Source organism: Rosa rugosa, chromosome 4, assembly GCF_958449725.1.
Source record: "Rosa rugosa chromosome 4, drRosRugo1.1, whole genome shotgun sequence".
Taxonomy (NCBI): domain Eukaryota; kingdom Viridiplantae; phylum Streptophyta; class Magnoliopsida; order Rosales; family Rosaceae; genus Rosa; species Rosa rugosa.
Window position 1 is genome coordinate 27,754,075 of NC_084823.1, and position 13,065 is coordinate 27,767,139.

The window sequence follows — 13,065 nt, forward strand, 5'->3', positions numbered from 1 at the left end:
CTAATCCAAATATTCTTGAAAATCTATTTCTTGGTAGCATTGAGGCTCGGAAATCTTATATTAGTTGTCGTGGAAGCTTGGACTCCGAAACTAATCTATTTCTCCTTCTTCTTTTCAGGATGTTGAATGATTAACAAAAGCTCGACTTTCCTAAGCTTGATTCAATAGGATTACTATAGTTGGGTAACTGATGTTGAGAACCATCTCACTGCAAAAGGGATACTACCCATTATTCAAGCGCCAAACCCGGATGTATTACATGAATGTACGGCTACTAGAAAGGCCACAGCTCTCATCTTGATGCGATGCCACATGAATTAATCACTCCGAATGGAGTACATGTCGATCAAGGATCTAAGAGATTTATGGGTAGCGCTAGAAGAGCGTTTTGGCAATGTCCAAGATTCCCTCCTCCCTGACTTGAAGGTTTAATGGAACAATCTGCGCTTCACCAACTTCAAGTCCGTCTCTGAATATAATTCAAAAGCTCTACGCCTCAAATCCATGTTGGAATTCTGTGGAATGAATATCACAGAACAAGAGCTAATTGAGAAAACTCTCTCCACCTTCCCCATCTCAGCACTTTTGGTATCAAAGCAATACAGAGGTGAGTATAATGCTATACGGATCACGAGGTTTCATCAGCTAATCAATGTTATGTCTGAAGCTGAAAAACATGATAACATTGTGCCCTCCCTTACGAGGCCCATTGGAACTAAGAGCGTTTACGAGGCGAATTATAATGCACCCAAAGGAGGGCACAAGGAGCGGAACCCTAAAAATAAGGGACAAAACGGACGTGTGGGTCCATATGACTACCCTAAAAAGGAAGGTAACCGCCAAACCAGAGCGGGATCACGTGGCAACAATGGCCAATGCGGGAGAGGTGGCCTGGCGCCGCAGGACGTGGTGGAGCTGCCATGAGCCGTGATGGTGGCGCCAATCCCCCTAGGGGACGTCCACAACATGCACCTCAATTAAAGGGAGGAAACCATAATGACATGTGTCATCGAGATGGATCAAGTGAGCATTGGTTCAAACAATGCAATGCAAGCAACAAGTTGGCTACACAATACAAGGCGTATAGGGACTTGAGTGAGTAAGAAGCCTATCTCACAGCTAATAGAGATGATGGAGATGACAATGACGTCAATTTCACAATAGTAGACTTCAAATCTGGCGAGGACAAGAACATTGAAGCCGCATATTTTGATTAGAATAGTCTTTTATTTTTCAAGAATTATGTAATGGCAATTATGCCTTAGTCAATAAATGACACTTTGTTTTAACTCTTTCTCGACTAGGCTCATCCAATTAATTGTGATGTCTAGCAAAGGTTTAAACTGAGAGAACGGTTTTACAAGAGAGCTTAGCTCCACCAAAATCTCGACTTACCTTACTTGGTCACAACCAAATTGGAGTTACCAAAAGGATTGAGTGACTACGATTTGTCTAAGTTTGATTTTTATTTTGGATTAGATTTTGGTCAAGAAACTTTGATGTAATCATTGGCTATTATTATTAATAAAGTCTCGATTTATTTTTTGAATGTCTTGGACATATTTTAATTTCAAACTTTATTATTTTTCAGTATGTTTCCCGGAGAGCTAGAATGCTTCATGGATAGTGCTACTACGCACACCATACTTCGAAATAGACAATTATTTCTTTGGATGTCGCCTACTCAATCTTCAGTGACTACGATGGCTGGGTCATCAAAATAGATTCATGCATGGTCGAGGACCAGCTCAATTTCTGTTGCTAAATGGCACAATTATTAATGTCACTGAAGCTCTATATGCTCATAGGGCTGGAAGAACTCTATTGAGCATTAAAGATATAAGAGCCAATGGTTTTCATGTGGAAATACATTGTGAGAATGGACAAGAGTTCATTTGCATCACCTCTAATGACTACGGACATAAACGAATATTAGAGAAACTTATGTGTTGTTCTAGTGGGTTGTATGCAACCACTATTCGAATCATTAAATCTAACCATGTTATAAGAGATGACCTATGGGATTCCGACACATATAAGCTTTAAAGGTATGACTGTTTGGGACACCTAGGTCATGATATGATGATATGTATACTAAAGACTTCACACGGACATCCATTCTTCAGAACAACGAGAAGTAAGGATCAAAAATTGATTCTAGGAGCCACACGCGGACAAACCATGCACCTCACAGCGCTGTCCTTGTGCATGACCTGTCGGCCAAGGCCGGCGCCGCCTACCCCCTGCAGCCACAACATGACTTTTACGCCATGAATACTTTGACTCCCTTTTCTACTTCTAAAGTCAATTGTGACTTCATGGCTCAACGAAAATCCTCATTTGTTGCTTCTAAAGCCCATATTTTGTTTTGCAAAGCCTGCTCTTTAGTAAAATTAGAATCGAGGCCATCCTATGCAAAGGACATTGAGAAAAATATTCGATTCTTGCAAAGAATCCAAAGTGATATTTGTGGACCTATTAAACCACCTTGCGGACCATTTAGATATTTTATGGTGTTGGTTGATGCATCGACACGTTGGTCACATTTCATGCTATTGTCCAAAAGGAATGCTGCATTTGCTAAACTCTTAGCACAAATTATTAAGCTAAGGGCTCACCACCCATATAATCCTATTAAGTCAATACACCTTGACAATGATGGGGAGTTTACATAAAAAACTTTTGTTGATTATTGCATGTCCATTGGGAATGAAGTTGAACATCCAGTTCCTCATGTTCACACCCAAAATGGTCTCGCAGAAGTTACCATTAAAAGACTTCAAATGGTTGCTAGAGCATTGGTTATGCGCACTAATCTCCCTATTTTTGCTTGGGGCTATGCAATATTGCATGCAGCTGTGCTTATTCGTTTGAGGCCCACTACCACTCAACCATTTTCTGTGTCCTAGCTATGAGCCTAATATCTCACACTTACGCATATTTGGGTGTGCATTTTATGTGTCAATTGCTCCGTCACAACGTACCAAAATGGGTCATCAACGACGATTGGACATTTATGTTGGATATGATTCTCCAACCATTATCCACTATTTAGAACCCTTGACAGGCGATCTCTTTACCGCTAGATTTGCTGATTGTTATTTTGATGAGACAATCTTCCCATCATTAAGGGGAGATAAGAACAAAAATGTTCAACATGAACGACATGAATTGTTGTGGTCTGTCCCCACTTTGTCTCATCTTGATCCTCGAATCGCACAATCCGACATTGAAGTGCGGAGAATTCTCAATCTTTATAACGTAGCAGATTCGAAGCCTGATGCATTTACTGATATCGCTAAAGTGACGAGATCACACATACCTGCTGCAAACATGCCTGCAATGATTGATGTCCCTAAAAATAGAAGACATGAAGTCGTCCCTAGGGATATTGGGCACGGCGCCGCCATCCTTCATGGTGATGGCATTGTGGCTCAAGTTGGTGCTACTGCAAAGAAGCACGGGAGGCCCATTGGTTCGATGGATTCTCGCCCAAGAAAGAAAGCAAGTTCGGTACAAAATGATCCATTAATCATCGATATAAATAATCCGTCTAATGAGAATATTTTGGATTATGGTTATGTCCAAGAGACATCATTGAGGGACGCTCGAATGTCAGAACCAATTCTAGAAAATAGAAAGATCTCAATGAATTACACTAATGTACATGCGACGTTGAAAAGAGAATATTATCCTTGGTGATGCCTTTGCATATTCCGTTGCAAAAGGAATTATAGAACATGATGATACCGAACCTCGCTCTATTGAAGAATGTCAATGAAGAGCAGATTGGCCTAAGTGGATAGATGTGATCCAGACTGAATTGGATTCACTAACAAAGAGACAGGTATTTGGGCCTATAATACACCCCCAAGTGTATAGCCTGTTGACCATAAATGGGTCTTTGTTAGAAAACGTAATGAGAAAAATGAGGTTGTTAGATATCAAGTCATCCTTGTGGTGCAAGGGTTCTCACAACGCCCTGGAATCAACTACGAGGAAACATATCCTCCCGTAATGGACGTCATAATGTTCCGCTACCTTGTCAGTTTGGTAGTTTCCCAAAAACTTGACATGCAGCTTATGGATTTGATTATTGCATAGAGAATGGGGATCTAGATTCATATATATATATATATATATATATATATATATATATATATATATATATATATATATATGAAGGTTCCAGATGGACTTCAGTTACCCAAATCAAGTGACTCTAAACCACTATATGGATTGAAACAATCCGGACGGATGTGGTATAATCGTCTAAGTGACTACTTGATTGGGAAGGGATATGTCAACAATGAAATATGCCTATGCGTGTTCATTAAAAGAACAAGTTCTGGATTTACAATTATAGCAATTTATGTTGATGATATAAACCTAATTAGAACTCTAGATAAGTTAAAGGAAACTGCTAAGTATTTGAAATCCGAATTTGAGATGAAATATATACTTAGAACTCGAGCACCACAGTAATGGGATTTTGATCCATCAGTCAACATATACTTAGAAATTACTAACGTACTTTAATAAAGATAAAGTGAAACCTGTGAGTACTCCTATGATTGGCCGTAGTCTTAAGCCTGAAAAAGATCCGTTTCATCCAAAAGATGTGGACCAAGATGTTTTGGAGGCTGAAGTGCCATATCTAAGTGCAAAAGACCAGACATCTCATTTGCAGTGAACTTATTAGCTAGACATAGCTCTTCGCCAACACACCGCCATTGGATTGGTGTAAAGATAATCTTTCGATATCTAAAAGGTACAATTGATATGGGCTTGTTTTATCCCTATAGAGAGAAAAGGAATGACGGAAGAATGGGATCGGACCCTAGTAGGCAAAACGCCACTATCCACCAAGACGCAGTGACCAGCAAAACCGCCGGCCATCAGGGACAGCTTCACTCTCCTCACCTCCATCAAAACTATGGTGATATTTTGGTAGGTTTTGCTGATGCATGGTACCTCTCTGACCCTCATAAAGGTGGCTCCCAAACGGGTTATGTCTATACCATAGGAAGCACTGCGATATCTTAAAGCTCTACAAAACAGACCCTTGTTGCTACTTCCTCGAATCATGTAGAGATTATTGCTCTACATGAAGCTATGCATGAATGCATATGGCCGGCTAAGGTCTGTAATTAGACATATTCGAGAAACTTGTGGTTTGAAGTCTACCACAGATAAACCTACATGCATTTATAAGGATAATGCAGCTTGTATTGAACAAATGAAGTTAGTTTCATCAAGCGTGACAACACCAAGCACATATCGCTTAAGTTCTTTTAGAATCAGTAACAACAAACACTTCTAAAGAGTGAAGTGAATCAAATCCAATCAGAGAATAATGTAGCATACTTATTTACTAAGTCGTTACCTAAATCCATCTTCGAGAATCATGTGAAGAACATCGGATTGAGAAAGTTATCCGAACTCCCATGATTGTAGCAATCAGGGGGAGAAGTCGACATCAAGGGAAGGCATGATGTCTACATGTTCAATCTCGAAGAGTGAAGGACGTGTTGTACTCTTTTTCCCCTCCTCGAGGTTGTTTTTGTCCCACAGGGTTTTATTAATCGAGCAAGGTTTTTAACGAGGCAATGTTTGAAGTGTCATCACCAAGTTTGAGCGGCACAATGGGGAGTGTTGAAGGTTGTTGACTTAGTGTGCCTTGTCAAACTAAGATTAGTTCTATAGTTGTAATAGGAGAGAATTCCTACTTCAAGTTAGAATAGGAATCTTTGTACTCCAAGAAATTATACTTTGTAATCCCTATATATAGGGCTCTTATTATCAATGAATAGACACAACAATTCTCTCATCAATCTCTCTTGCATCCTACATTCTTAAACAAAAGTAAAGTTTTAAGAGCAGGTTTACGTCAAAACAAAACAATCAGAAGAAAGAGCTATGAGTGTTTCTACTACTAAACAATCAATTAGTAGCTATCTACTTCTACTTCACTCAATTCAATGCAATTTGATGACTATGTTCACGATTAAGCCTAGGGTGTTGAGGTCAAAATCGTATATGGTACTATTAGTTGACATGTTACGCAAAGGGTGTTATCACGATAACTTGATACTTAACAAGATAGTAAAGAATGGTGTTATTAAATACCTAAGTTGCTGAATTCATTAAGGAAGAAGAGTATTTGAACATAACAAGGTACATAATGAATGATGTTATCAGTTAGTTTACCTAGAATTAGTTTTTATGAAGAGAGCTAAGTTCTTTTATTGTTTCTTGTAAAACATGCATCAATCAATAAGGCGATTGTCTACATGCTTCAAACAATAGATCCTAATTTAGACATTCTCACTACTAGAATTTTGCTCTTAGACATCACGACAATTACATCAGTGAGGAATTCACGCGATGTAAAAAAATGTCATTAACATCGATTCCTCGAATTCCGATTTATATGCATATAATTGACATCGTTTATTACTGTTGACCGATGTCTACAATTTGATTCTGAAATTAAAAAAAAAACGCGGAAAAGACTAAGTTAAAAATTTAGACAGGGGGGAACAAAATTTTCATTTCCCACACTTGGCCAGTTTTCCCACTCTCTCTGGCAACCCATTTTTCATCCTTACTCACTTTATCTCCGAAAGAACTAGCGACCCATTTTCTGTCGGGCTCTTTCCCGTAACCCTAGCCATCTCCTCCTTCTCTTCCGCTCTCTTATCACGGCCACCACTGCCTCCCTCTCCTCTGCTCACTCCCGCTCTCTCCCTCATTAACCGCTGGCAAGCTCTCTCTCTCTCTCTCTCTCTAAGATCTCATAAGATTGCAAGAAGGGGAAGAATCCTTCTCTTAATCTCTCTGTTGAATAAGGAAATTCGATGGCTGCTGCGAGTGCGGAGATCTGAGGAAGACCAACGCCCTCTCCGTACAGCGGCTCAAGGAGCGGTTTAGAGAGTCGAGGTGGACCACCGGCTCAGGCACCACCATATTTTCGTTGACGGCTACTTCTCCTTGTACCCCGACATGCTCGAAGAGGTCGACATCGAGTCTGCTGAGGTCTTATCCCCTTTCCTTTGTATGTATCATCCAAACCCCAATATGATTTTTGATTTGCGGTGTTTGTTGGTGATTTAGCGATTGCATGTTAAATGTAAGATTGTTCGAATTTGATATTGAAGGTTGTAGATCGAATATTGTTTGGTTGAAGATAGAAATTCAGATATGGATGTCCAGGTTTTAGGATTTGCGATTTCTTTAGCTTATTTATGGTTTTATTTCATTGGTTGAAGACTGCGAATGCTGACAGTTCTCACGCTACACAGTTGTGAGGACATCATTTCCGCCTCAATGATTGCTGGAGGTTTGTATATTGTGCTAAATATTGGTCTATTTTTAACTCAATCCGATTTCGAAATTGATATTCGCTTTATGTTTCGCTAAAAATACACCTAGCTACGTATAATTTGTTGCTTCGATTACGTTTCGGTAAGTGGTGATGTTGTAAAGTTTTTGATAAATTCATAATGTGCAACATTAGTTACTGAGAAAACGCTTGAAAGAGAAAGATATGAGATATTTGATAATGTTGTTTGGCTTAAACAGACGTTTAACAACTGAGGTACTTTGTTATGTCAGGTTCTTTTTACTTAGCATGGATCTTTTTACTTTTTATTATTTTAATTTCATGGTCTTATTACATTTTACTGTGTTCAACATATCTAATCCTCAACTTATAGGGATTTTTTGTTCCTGCTAAGAAGCTGGTATCTTGCCAATGTGACGTTACATATTGAAGATGTTTGTATTTCTGGGATATTGCAGGGTCAAGCATGTGTTGCTGACAAGTATGTTATTGGTCTGTGGTGCGTTGACAATGACATGGATATGTGATACCATTACAGAATCGGGATTTGGTATGATACTTGACCTTTTGGTTACTTGGTTGGCAGCAATATGGTCTTACTCATATTTCCCGGAAATTTATGTACTTGTTATCTTGAGGCCTCATTTTGTTTCTCCAAAAGCAGTATATTAATTTTCATAGTCATGAGTCACCCTGTCAAGTTCTGTTTACCATTTCTGCATATTGTGCTTATACTAGTATTGTCTTTTACATAGCTATTTTCTTTTCTTTAAATCTTTTTACCAGAAATCTGTTAAGTAGTTGAATTGTTACAGAAACCTGACCATCCTTACTTATCCCCTGCCTCACAATTGCAGCTTTGACCAACTCTGATTTCTTTTGAAAATTTTGGTCAGTGCAGCATTTGGCAACTCTGATTTCTTAGTTAAGATCTAGTATAACACAAACAGAAATAGATAAGGGTTGGTAGGATTATTTGAGTAAATTTGTGTGCTATCAACCTAGGTGTATTAGTCTTCCAAATAGGGAGAAAAGGAGCTAGGCATATGTCAAGCGTATCAATATTTATCATAGCTTCCATCTTCCAGTTCTAATAACTTTTTGTTTACATGTCTTGTCATAATAGACGAGTATTGCACTTGATAATTTACTTGGTTTACATCCCGTTATCATTCTATAATGGTGCAAGTTGTTTATTGTAAATGTTAGTCGTGGGCACCCCTTAACCTATGATGATGATTCTTGATCTCATCATCTGCAGTATAGAAGACAGAACACACCATTATAAAGGATACAAGATTATTTCTTCATACTTGAAGTTTTTTTTTTTTCACTCTTACATGATAACTCTTTCAGACATGTATTTGGGTTTTGGGCAGGGTACACACAGTAGACTGTTGTTATTAGATGATTAATAATACCTGCAAATAACATGCAAATAGAATCATCAATGAGAAACTAGAAAATTAATTTTCGTCCAAATGCAAATAAAAGAATCAAGTATCAAAGAACTATTAACATCATGTTTAGGGCCTCAATAGCCTATAACCTAGGAACTTTACATATAGTCTAGGTTAAAAGCAAACTAAAATTCATGGAGGAAAGAACTAAGAAAAACCAAAAACAAATACTTACCTTAAAATTGAGTTCGACTGGTCAACGACGACATATCTTCTCACATTCTTGCTTGGATTTCTTGTTTGTTTCTCACACATAAGACTTCCAAATGTTTCACAGTCTTTTTATATTTCTCCTTGCATTCTCTTTTGTTTCATGTAGGTTTAAGACTCCTTAACTTGGAAGAAGAGCTAACTTTTTATTCGTCTTATTGTTTTAGGATTCTTTGATGTAATTCAACTAATAGAAGCACGCCATGACATTAAATTACCAAATAATATTTATTTTCTTGCGAAGCTTCATAAGTTGGGCTTTCCTTGTCTATCGGGAATTTCTTCTCAAGTCAGGACTTCCATGCCATCCTTTCCTTATTTCACGCGACTTTTCTTCTCTTTATCTCTATTTCTCATCTTTGCTTTAACAAACCCAATAAAATAGAAAAACAAGTACATTTCTACAAAATACAATTAATTAACAATGAAAATATAGAGTTTAACATTATTATTGTTGCATAAATATGCTCCTATAAAATACCCCCACACTTAGACTTTGCTATTCCCTAGCAAACAAAAGAAATTATCTAAGACACCGATCTAATGTCATTCCAAACATCTCAGAGTATTTGTAATGCCTACACATATGGTCAACAAGATTCAAGCAGTCATGATATCAAATTAACAATCACTTAAAAGCTAATATTTTTAATCTTGCTAAAAATATAATGCAAGGAGAGTCAACACCAATGCAATAGAAGAAAACCAACATCCTCATGGTTCAAACAGGTTTGAACTTAATTCTCACAATTTTCTTCATGTTTCTTGATAGACAGAATATACCACTAGTTAGAGAGCTTTGTGTGCGAAAAAAGGCCATGAAGACGATACAAAAAACCAAATATGCGAATATGGAAAAACAGATAGTTTGGATAAGATCAAGGCCTTTGAGAATCAGATAGCTACATATCGCGTGCAGGACTCAAACAACTTGAGTCTGCAACTGAGACCAATATGAAAAAAAAAAATTATGCTGTAGAAACCAATGTTGTTGCTCTACATAAACAATATGAAGGATTTGTTCTCAAGGACGATCGTTTACTTAAAGAGAATCAATAGTAAAAATCAAGTTGTATTCATTGGTTTGGAACATGACTCATTCAAGTAGTAAGAAGGAATTGCCTATCTTTAGATATTTAATAGGTTTAATAGCTGTTTGGATTATCTCAAATGAATTATCTTTTTTCATTTTAGTTATCATCATTGAGAAAGCGGGATAGAACAGAGACTAGCTGGAAAAAAAAAAATAGGCTTATTACTTGGTGTGGTTTAATGTAACTAGAAAGTAAATTACTTATAAGATTTCGTTTTGAGTTTATGACTTCAAAATTTTATCTCATTGCTAACTGAGCATAATGGCCTTAATGGGTGAGTGAATTATTGTACTCTTGAGGGCATATTTTCACATGTGACTGGATGATTTATTGATCCTGAGTTAAAATCACCAGAAAAATAGTTTATTCACATTTTTTTTCAGTTATAAAGACATTCGAGTGTAATGTTATAGCCCTCACGATTGAGTTCTTTTAGATAGAGTGATTCAACCTCTCTTGAAGTATAACAACCTTCTAAGAACATAGATTAAGATGATTATAAGTTTGGGTTCACATGAACGGATCATAGCCAAAAGCATAAGATTCTAAGAAAATTAGAAATAATCTATCATATATTTTGGCCAAACAAGATCTAAGTTCTAGTTCTGAGTTATAAAGAAATGAAGTTTGCAGTTGGCACAACAACATTTAGAACAAAAAATACTAGGCATCATGTCGTGGAAGTGAAGGTACACTTTCTAAAACCGTCTTGCAAAAGTAGTCAACTAGAAGTGGGATGGAATGCCATATCGCAAGTTATGGGCATCAATCATGCTACATATATGTCTCAAAAAATCTAGAGAACTTGGTTTAATATAAACAGGCTCATCATGTGTCCCAGAACGTCGAACATAACTACGACGAACAAACTGTTGCTCCAGAATGTCAAAAGTAGAATATGCTAGCTCGGTGATCTACTCGCATGCTTCAGCTATGCCTGTACAATAGAAAAGGACGCATTGAATGTGTAAGTCTAACTTCATCGTCACAAAATGGCATGCTTGGAGATCCTGCTGCAGTGTCACCTCTCCATTTTTCCAGATAAAAAATTTAAAATAAGAAATTCTAGTTGACTTGTACTGGGCCAATTATAAAAATTTACTTTGTTCATATAAATACATATACCACATATTATGATCTTAAAGCAAAAGGGCCACTTGGGCTAACTATAGATTCAAAGAATGCATAATAAGTTCAAAATGGATCTTGTGCGTACTTATTTCCGAGCCTCATAACATAGTCTTTTTTTCTTAATATACATCAGATATAGCAAAATTTATTTTAACTGAAGCCTTGTCTAAAGGTGAGGCTAAAGAAGACTATCTTTGTTGGCATACATTTGAGCCGACCTTATTAGTGGAGATTGTCTATAAGAAAAATATACAATTTATATATTAACATACCCCAAATTGTTATTCACATACATTTCTGTATTTTTTATGTAGTTTTTATTGTATAGATTATTAATAACACTTTTTCATTGTTTGAAAAAAATATATTTTAAAATGTGAAGATGTGTGAATAAAAATTTAGGGTGGCTCAATAACAAATGCTCTGAAAAAAATGCATATATTCTATGTAGAGTAGAGATTGTTTATACATATCACATGGTTTATTTCAAGTACTCTTATATCTCTATATCTCGCTAAACAGGGTTAGGCCATTGAAAAATCTATCTCCAATCAATGTTCTAAATGTCGTAACATGTCAGGTCTACTTCTAGAGCATTATAGCTCCAATGCTCGAAATTTGTTAAAAGATTGTTATAATTAATAAAAAGTGTATGCCAACAACTTATCTGGTTGTTGTGTTCAAAATTAGATCAACATGGTAAGCTTCTGACCCTAATGTTCCAGCTGTATCCATGGTTAATTTATGAACATTAAGGCCCTCTCGCCTTGTGTGTATCCACCGATAATCATCCCAAACACAATATATTCGATGAACAAATAACTGTAATCTTTTATTGTATAGATTATTAATAACACACTCTTTCATTGTTTGAAAAAAAAATTATTTTAAAAAATGCAAAGGTGTGTGAATAAAAATTTGAGATGGGTTAGGAACAAATTCCTTAAAAAATGCATATATTTTAAGTGGACATGAGATTGTTTATACATACCAGCTAGTTTCTATCAACTCTTCCATCTCAATATCTCGCCAAACAGGATAAGTCATTGCAAAAAAAAAAAAAAAAAAAAAAAAAGGAAAAGGGATATTTAATAAACGTTCCACATGTCGTAACATGTCGGGTATACGTCTAGAGCATTATAGTTCCGGTGCTCGAAACTTCTTAGACATGTATCACTAGATAGAGAAACCAAAATGTAAAATATTAAATGAGAAGTAAAAAGAATGTGTAGAATAAAGAGATATAGGAACTCATGTTATCGTGCAAAGATCCGCCTGAAATCTTGTCACAAATAGTTACATAAGCTAAGGTCTCAAAAGCTAAATCAAATGTCTCATCTGCAGTAATTACTCTGGCTTCACCAAAAACCATTCAACACTAGCATCATAAGCACTTTTAAGTTAGTGAAATAATATTGTTGAGAGCTAATTATAGTTTGTATAAGTTTGATAACTTACATTTTGAAAAATTGAAAATCAAAGGATAAATCGTTTAAATTAATATAACTAAAAATATAGTTATAAGTTTGTATATAGCATACTAACATGTAGTAAAAAGAGTGTACCAGCAACATACCTTGTTGTTGTGTCATTAGCTACCATATTATTAAAATATAGACCAAATTCTTTTAGCAGTAGAATAGCTTTTATAGTAGTAAACTAGCGCAAATTAGGCTAAGCTAATTTACCAATACATGGAGCTAGTTTACCTTTATATTAAATTTGTCCACTTGATCTGTACGATAAAGTAATATGGACTTCACAACCAAAATCAATTGGCAATGATGGAGTGACAAAAATTTTTCTAAAAACATTTGCAAGGTCC